The sequence below is a fragment of the Pezoporus wallicus genome, unplaced genomic scaffold (genome assembly GCF_028554395.1).
Source record: "Pezoporus wallicus isolate ANWC-B61680 ecotype Strahan unplaced genomic scaffold, APGP_CSIRO_Pwel_v1 contig_7178, whole genome shotgun sequence".
Taxonomy (NCBI): Eukaryota; Metazoa; Chordata; class Aves; order Psittaciformes; family Psittacidae; genus Pezoporus; species Pezoporus wallicus.
Window position 1 is genome coordinate 608,819 of NW_026636884.1, and position 5,777 is coordinate 614,595.

Here is a 5,777-nt window from a genome sequence, read left to right on the forward strand (position 1 = left end):
AGAGGCTTCAAGGTTCTGTCAGGCTTATTTTCTGTATATGAAATGTGGATAAATCTGCTAATTCAACTGTGAACACTCAGCAAATTTCAAATAACCTCAGAGCAAATGATTTCTCTGTCACAGATTATTTCTAGGCCATTGAATGACAACTATTTCTCCCTTGGCTCCCAGGCTAGGGTTCTCATAAATGAATATATAACAAACTCTGCTGATTCTGTATTTCAGAACAAAACACATGAGCTTGATTTTCACTGGAACACCCTACTTGATCAGATTATAGAATATTTTTTTCCTTTCTGGCCAAAGGCTGTAAGAACAAAAGGGAACAAATGAACCATGTTCAGAGTATGGTAGGCAGTGGAAAGGAGGAGTGTAGATTTTGGAATAGAATGAAATAATTATTTCCCTGGTTGCTGATGAAGTGTCTGGCTAAAAGTAGTATCTTGTAAGTGTTAAAATAGGGCTTGCTTGGTTTAAATGCTGCTAATTACTGTCCTCCTGGGACAAAAGCTGCAAGAGTGTGATTTGCATATCAACTCTGCTCTGCTAAGATTTCACCTGCCTTGGCAGACATGGTGAGGCTGCTTGGAGCTCCCTATATCTGGTCTAAAATGCTTAGTAAATGCTAACAAGCAGCTGCTCCAGGAAGCAGATTGTCCCATACCAAGACAAGATCAAGAGTGAAGAAGCCTGAAAACTCAGCTTAGACTCATCAGGTTGGTTTGGGTTTGCTTTATTTTTTGCATTGCCGTATGCAGAGAAATGAGAATCCAATATTAAACAAGTGCAAATGAAAGAAACAGTGAAATTGGAAAGAAAGAAAGGTAAACTGTTCCCCAAATTGGTTAATACCCGTGACCTTTCCTCAAGAGCAAATATTTCACATGTTTTTAGACTGTATCCTCTGTTTTGGGCATTCTCAGCTGCCGCCATGACATCTGAGGACTCTGCAGCAATCAGCAGTTTAGCCTCAGAATATACATAGAAGTATTACTCATCCTCATGCTTTAAGTAGTTGCAACTTGTACAGCACAGAATGAGGCTCAGCTTCACTGTGAGGAAATCGACACTAGGGAAGGAATTGTGTTAGCAGAGACTAATGCAGACAAGCAGAATATTTAGACTAGGAAAATTTGTGGGTACCATGGATTTGGGAGATGTAGCGGTGGAAGCATCAAAGAGAAACTCCTGATAGACCAAATGCATGTCAACATGTGGAGTTAAGTAGGAGGAAGCAGGATCAAGGAAGAGGAATTGTTTCTGATGGGAGAAGCTCAAAGCTGAATTTCAGTCACTGACACCATAAGGAAAAAATCCTGTAGTGGTAGTGTATTCTTACCTCCTGAAAGGACCTGACTACATCAAAACTCATACCTCTGGGAAATATTTTAAGCAGTATGTAAATTTTAAATAGGAACCTTGGGTCAGGGAGGGGCTGCAGTATAGCTAAAATTGCCAATTGATTGAGCATGGCATTCGAATTTCTACCACTTGATCCTCTGCATGAAGTGTAGGTCACATCTGTCCTTTCCTACTTTTTAGGTTTTTGGTAAATGAAATAATAATTATGGCCACAGCTTTGACATCTAACAGTGAATGTTATCATTAATTTGCTTCTAATATTTCAGTTGCTTTGTTCAGTGAAAGGGTTTGCGATTGACAAATATGCAGTCCTGTTATTAGCCTGGCTTTCCTTAACACATAGCACCCAAACAAAACAAGACTTGAAACGTGTAGCAGAGACAAACATACAAAATAAAAAGAGGCAAGGGAAACAAAAAGCAGAAGCAGGAGGAAATACGCAGAAATCATCAGGTGAAATCCAGCTCTGCAGGCAAGTCAGGCTTATTTTCTTCCTCTTGGGAGGCCACAAAAACATCAACCATTTCATCTGCTCCCCTTAGCTCTTCAGAGTGACACCAGAGGGTTCCTGATAAGGCCACAGGTTCACGTGACATCTGTCTTTTATTTATTAGTGAGGGCAAGCACTTGTATGGAAAAAAAGTTCTTTAGTTTAGCAAAAGGCAAAAATCGAATATGCAGTCTTCAGTAAGATATTCATTATTGCCTTTCACCCTAAGGTTTACAGGCACCTGAAGGTGTGGTGAATGTTTTACAGCCTAGAGTGCATGTAAAGCTGTACCAGTAGTAATCTAGAATTGTCTGGAAAAAGAAGGTTGGAAAAAGAAAAGCAAAAAAAAACGTGTGTTGATAGCTGAGTATATGCACGTAAGAATGGAAAAGAAGGGAAAGGAAAAATAGCTACCTACACAAATATTCAGTTTTAAATGAATATGGTAATATCCTGGAATTGCTAGAATTTCTCGGCCGGCTGCAGCATGGTGGAATGTGTCTCTCTGAAAAGGTCACATTTCCCAGTTGTGCTGCGGAAAAATATTCACAAATACCTATGTTACATTACAGGGATTTCAGCATTTCGAGAGTGTGCAACAGATGCATGCTCAGAAATGCCAGTGTAGGGCTTGAAATGTTTTTTCCAGCATGGTAGAATTAGGAATATCATATCAGGAGGCTGTGACTGGGAGAGACAACTGTACACTGAAAAATGCAGGTGCACCAGTTTTTGTATGGTTTCAGCAGCATGCTGAGTGGGAGTGCATTTCTGCTAACAAACCCGTTACAGCCTCCCTTGAGAACTGAATCCTAAATGTGTTTCTGTTTCTGCTCTTATCCTCCCACTGCCCTCTCTGAACGGCTAAAGGATCCAATTCATTCACCCTCTCCCTTTGTCTCCCGATCCACATCCTTCTCAGTGAGCAATTAGTATTCATTACTATATCAATTTTTGTCACACAGATTGTTATCCTAATTACAGTCCCTGCCTGGGAGACACGGATGTAAGAATCAGTTTGTTTGCTGGAGTTATCCTCAGGTGATTGCTTCAGTGTGATGTATTTATAAGGTTTTTTGAAGCCACACCAAAGGGAAATGAAAACTCCCTAAACCTGAGCCAAATGACATTATCTTCTTTCAGTGGGCTGAAGAAGGCAGGTTAGTCTTAATTATTTATGACTGAATGTGTAGAATACCTCTCTGGTGATTATACATGTCTCATTTCCTCAGTCAACCCAGTGACAGGCAGTATCATGTGGAGCCTTATTTACAGTTACATGGCACTACATTCACTTACACCATGTTACATGGCAGATATTCATGTTAGAGTTAATTCCTCCATAACACTGGGCAAATAAATTGCAAAAGAGTGGTGGGAATCTTGATCTGAACCTTTTGAGACAAAACAGGCTGAGATTTTCTGCAGATGGTGTGGTCCTGCTCTCAGTAGCACTTGCGTTCTCTTGCATCATTGCATTGGAGCAACATTCAGGACAGCCGCTACGCTAAGAATCTGCTTCAAAGCTCATTGCAGCCCCTGGAAAGCCTCCAGACCGAAACCACTTTGCCTTCCCTTTTGTTATGAACATTTTTGAATGCTGGATGGCACTGAAAGGTAACTGACCCTGTATCTTTTGTAGAAGTGGAAAGGGCCATACGGCAAAACTATTATTCTTAATCAATGAAACATGTACAACGCCGTGACCCACCATGAAGCCACAGAGAAGGTATGCTAAAAATGCAAGTGCCTCTTTGTGATCCAGATCTGCTGCCTGAGGTGGAGGTGTCATGAGTGACTGCAGAATGAGTGCAGGGCCTGGCAGGCCCTGAAGGAGTAATAGTCCTTGCCTACGCTGCTTGTGGCAATACAGTGCAGAGAGCCGATCTGCTCTCCAAATGAGGTCTTAATCCATTGGTTATAAAGCACTCAGAAGACAATAAATCTTCCACAAATTCAGTGGGGGAAAAAAGGGGGATCTCCAGGGGTGACTGAGAGCCAAAGAGTTTAGACTATCACTCCCAAGTATACAATACTAAGATGCTGAAAAGATAGGTTACTTAGCAGACACCACGCTCTGACCTTTGCCACTATTTTGCTTCCAGTTTCCAGGCTAGAGTTCTTCACAGAGCTGGTTTGAGTGTCAGTAGAACATGGTAAATGCTATCAGTGGACTTTCCATCTGCTCCCTGATTGGGAAATGCTTGAATTATGCCTGATGTTATGAAGTCTACAAACGTTCAATTTTATTGATCACTGATTTTGGCACAATGCACAGCCTGAAGAGCCTTCCGGTAATCTGCAGAAACCCATCCTGCTCCTGAGGCCACTGAAACAGCACTGTCAGGTTACTGAAATGGTGTTTCAAGTATTCTGTTAACCTCAGGTCACAAGCTAAATTTATAGGAAGGGTTTCAGATCTGCAAAGTCTATAATGGCAGTACTGGAGGTGAGCAGCTCTTGCAGTCTTACAGGCCACGGGGAGTGGACATTTTTAAAAACAAAGTATTTTTGAAGTAAATTTCTCTAATTGATCATGTTAGATAACTCACATACTTTGTTCTTCCAGAAGTTTTCCAAAAGGAAACTAAGGCATCAGGAATGTCTTGTTCGTGGTCCTCTGGTATACTAGTGCATTTTGGTAAAAATAAGTCTAAACTGATATAAACTGGACACAGTGGTTTTGAGACAGAGGAATTAGAACCACAACAGGGTCTTATGCCTTCAGAAAGCTTCCTGGTATGCTGGAAGGGCACTCTTATGTTGATATAACATCCAGATGCTTTGCAAATGCACTGTGGAAAATAGCACCATGACATATTAGGTGTTTGAAGTTATTTGATGGAGATTTCTTTTGACTTTTTTTGAGGCTACGAAACTCCAATAGTTCCTTCTCCCTTTTGGGAGACTTCTGTTGAAGTTCCTATGCAAAACCAGCACAGCTGTAGGAGTCTTTGAAGGGAGCTTGCTATCACCTCAGCAGACAGGCTGCTGGCATGGATGAATTAGCACAGCTGCTGTCTACAATGTGATCTAGTTCACATGGCCATCAAAAAAAAAGAACGGTTTGAGTTTGTTAACATATTATGTGAACAAGTGAGTAAAAGGCATGCTTAAACAGTGAACAGTTTCCCAGATTCTGACTTTTTATAAGCAATCCATTATTTTCATTACTGCTTTTGTATTCTTGCTCTTGTGTTAACTTGCTTGATTCCACCTTAATGGTTTGGGGTTTATCTGGGCTTCAACAGCGTTGTTGGATGCTACTGTTCTATTTAGAAATGGGATTCCATACTACATCAGCCCTATGATCCTGCTGCTCATGTGCTACTTGTGAGTGGAGACACAAACATGCTTTCAATCCAGCATTTTGTTTACTAGGAAATTGGGCCAAATTCCTCTGCTGTGAACTGAAAAAAAATCCCTCTCCAAACTGTCTGGAGAAAATAGAGTGAAAAAAGGCTCCATGTTTTTTACATTGTTGTATCTTGTGCTCCCATTTTTGGGAAAAAAAAGGAATCCCAAATTAATGGGGGGGGGAGGGGGGAGAAGCCACTCTAGTATCTTTGCTTTCCAGCAATATTAAATCTCCAGTCTCCACCCACATGCAGCACATTGTATGCACAGATGGATGGTGGCATGGCCGAGTAGCATGGTCCTTTGTAAAGCAGAAACTCTGCCAACTCCTGGGCCAAAAATTCCCCACAAGGTACCCAAAAAGGCAAGTTTCCAATGGCAAGCAATAAGAACACAGTCAACAAAGACCTTGGCAGGGCTGGGTCCTAGCCACTCCTCGTGGCTCTTCCAGGGCTGCTCAGTTGGTCAGTATGGTGCCAGCAGGGGCAATTGATACCACACAGATTCTGTGCTGAAGGGTGCTGGCAGACTCTAAGCGCTCACCCGTGGCATGCAACAGTAGTCTGCC